The sequence below is a fragment of the Alligator mississippiensis genome, chromosome 1 (assembly GCF_030867095.1).
Source record: "Alligator mississippiensis isolate rAllMis1 chromosome 1, rAllMis1, whole genome shotgun sequence".
Classification (NCBI taxonomy): Eukaryota; Metazoa; Chordata; order Crocodylia; family Alligatoridae; genus Alligator; species Alligator mississippiensis.
In genome coordinates, this window is record NC_081824.1 from 214646765 (window position 1) to 214649869 (window position 3105).

The window sequence follows — 3105 nt, forward strand, 5'->3', positions numbered from 1 at the left end:
GGCAGGGTCAGTTTGCCCCAAGTGGTACGATTTGCCCCACACCAAAGTGCATGTTCAGGCATGTGTGCTGAGGCACAAATCTCCAGCACAAATTTGTTGATTCCTATTTGAGCTGCTGCAAGCACATGTGTGGACACACCCCTTTTGACTCCCCTACCTCTGACTAGGGAGAGCATCCCACCCTTCCAACCCCCAGTTCAACCCAACCTCACTTCTCACACCATGGGTGTGTACAGAAGTGCTCTGTGCACATTTTACAGTGCTGTAATTTAGAGCAATTTTTATAGCATTATAAAGTTACAGCACTCTTAAACATGACAGAAGTGCACTTTCCATGTTAGGGGGTAGGGGGCGCTCCTCAGAGAAGCAGCTCTGGGCAGGCTCCAGTATACAGAAGTTATTAAAGTGCTGTAGGTTGCCAAAGTGCTATAAAACACAGCACTGCAAATTTAATACCTCATATAACAAGGGTTAGTTTAAAGCACTGTACCCATTTCTAAAGTGCTGTAATGCTGTGCACTTCTGTTATGGCAATAAAGCACTTTAGGTAGTGAAAAAAGCAACTTCTGTAGACACCCCATGTTCCTAACTAAATTTTATTGATTACCATCACTTTTTCACACCCATTCATATATCCAGAGCCTTAGCAAGAGAAAACACATTCTTCTTAAGCCACTAGTATTTTTATTCTCTTTTTTTTCCTGTATCATCATCCTCTCACTGTTTTTCCCTCTCCCCTGTGTAACTTATGCCAATACTATACTTGAAACACTGCACATTGCAAAGATTAAGCCTGAACCTTGAGATGAAAAAACAAGACGTTGTAGTTTGAATTAGAGTACCAGATTTGTAAGCTCAAATATAAGAGCCAAATTAAACCCCTCTACGTAGTATAGCAAGCAGAAGGGTATAAAGACCCATACAGTGCTAACTTAATTTACATATGTTTGTTAGTCTCCCTCTTTACTTCCATTTGCATTACTTTCCTTAAGACAACTCCAGAGCTCTATCTCCCTCCCCCCCACTTCCATTTTCTATGTGCAAGTTAATTCATCTGTCTGCTGATCCTGAAAAGCATCCTTGTATTAGTTAAACTCAGTTCACACTTGAGTTTTCATAGTCATGAAAGCTAAACAATAAGGCCAGGCCTGTGCCTGTTTTTCCCTACTCAGCTGTGGCAGTAAGGAAGAATGAGGTGTGATTAGTGTCTGGACTAGCAAAATTTCCAATGTAGATGCAGTTATACCAGTAAAATTGACCTTTTGCTGATGTCAGGTTTTTCATGCAGGGGTGGAGTGTAGTATGAGCCATGAAGACAAAGCAATGTTTGTCAGTAGAAGCTATGTCCATATGAGCACACTGCTAGAACTGGTATTTGCTGATAGAGCATACTGGTATAACTATACCAGCAAAGTCCATATTACGCAGACTTTGCCTTAGAGTGAATTTTAGGCCCCAGACTTTGAAAGTCAGAATTAAATTATTTTTAATACAATTTAAATATGACATGAGGGCCACAAATACATCAAGCCAGCAAAGTCTGACCTGTGGTCCACAAGTTCAACATCTCTGGTGCAGATGAAGGCAGACACTGGAAATCCTACTGAAACATTCCTAGAAACCCCAAGATCCTAGAAAAAAAGTGAAAAATACAATGACATTTTTCTGCACGTGTATTGAGGATGTTAGGGTATGTTTTTGCCTGCTCTACATAAAAAGGCACTGGCTTTTTTTAACCTATAATTTTGATTTGTCTTCCAGCCTTGCTTGGCAGACATTTTGTGCCAAAAAACCCTCAAAGCAAAGCTTCTATTGTAGTCAACACAAGTGCTTTATAGGGAAGGGTTGCAAGATCAGCTACTATCTACATAGACAGGCGGGTGATATTAGTATTTGAAGTGATTTTAATGTATCACTTTGGATCCTGTAACTTGTAAGTGTTCAGTCACAATGTAACAACACAGAATTTTCCCCAAATCTTTGCCTGCAAACCTTAACTGGCATCTGAGTGAAACCTTGTAAAGCCCAGGTGAAGTTAGTGTTCATTCAGAAATATTTCTATTTCTCTTGAAATACATGAGAAATATGAAACAATTCTGTAGCTGTACAATCTGGTACGGAAAGTACTGCTTCAGATAATACAGGATTAGACAAAACCAAAATCCTGAATCAAAATCACCCTATCATTATCTCATTTAATTTAATTTCATCCACATCAATTTTTGATACTCTTTTAAATTACTATTTTTCTCATTAAAAAGTGTGTATGTGTTGGGGGAGGGCAGAAATTGGAAGACATTTTGCTTGGATCGGGCCCATTTTGCTCAAAAACAAGGCAATTTATACTGATTAAAAAGTTTACTTTTAAGCCTGAAAAACCTAAATTTCTTGGTAAATTGTAATACAATCAGTCATAAAAAGATAAAAATCAATTTAAAGGAATTTGATATTATTAAGAATTCTGACCCCCTCATGACTAAGACTTTTAACAATATTTGTATGGCTTTTCAAGCTCAAACATTTCTGGGTGATGCACAAAACATGCTTAACATCATACAGGCAAAAGACTACCCTCCATGTATGGAAAAACCCCTTCAAATAACTAGAAGAGGGAAAATTGGGGTCAGGTTATTTGCTCATACCAGTTGGACTCTGGTGAAACTTTACTAACTGCAATGAGAGAGGGAGAGAGAAAACCAAGTTCAAAAGACAAACATAATCCAAGTACATTACAGAGAACACCATTCCATATTTACATACCTTTGGTGGAGAAAACCAAACCTTCTTTCTTCTCAAGACTGTAACAGCAGATGCTGAGTCAGCAACTTTTCTTGTTTTAAAGATCTTGGTTTTACTCAATTTTTTAAAACAAAACATAGCAATGTGAAGTATTGATTACACACAGCTACAGCCATGGGACAGATTCTCCAGCATGATTAGTTCTGTACTCTCCTAGCAAGCCCCTTAGGTACCTCTGTTGGAATACAAGCAGTTAATGCAGTTCACTAATCACTTCAGTGGGTGAAAGCCCTTCAGCAGCCATTCTGCATGCTGCCACTGACAAGTGGGTTTCAGATGCATAATCCCAAATTAAGCACTTATAAA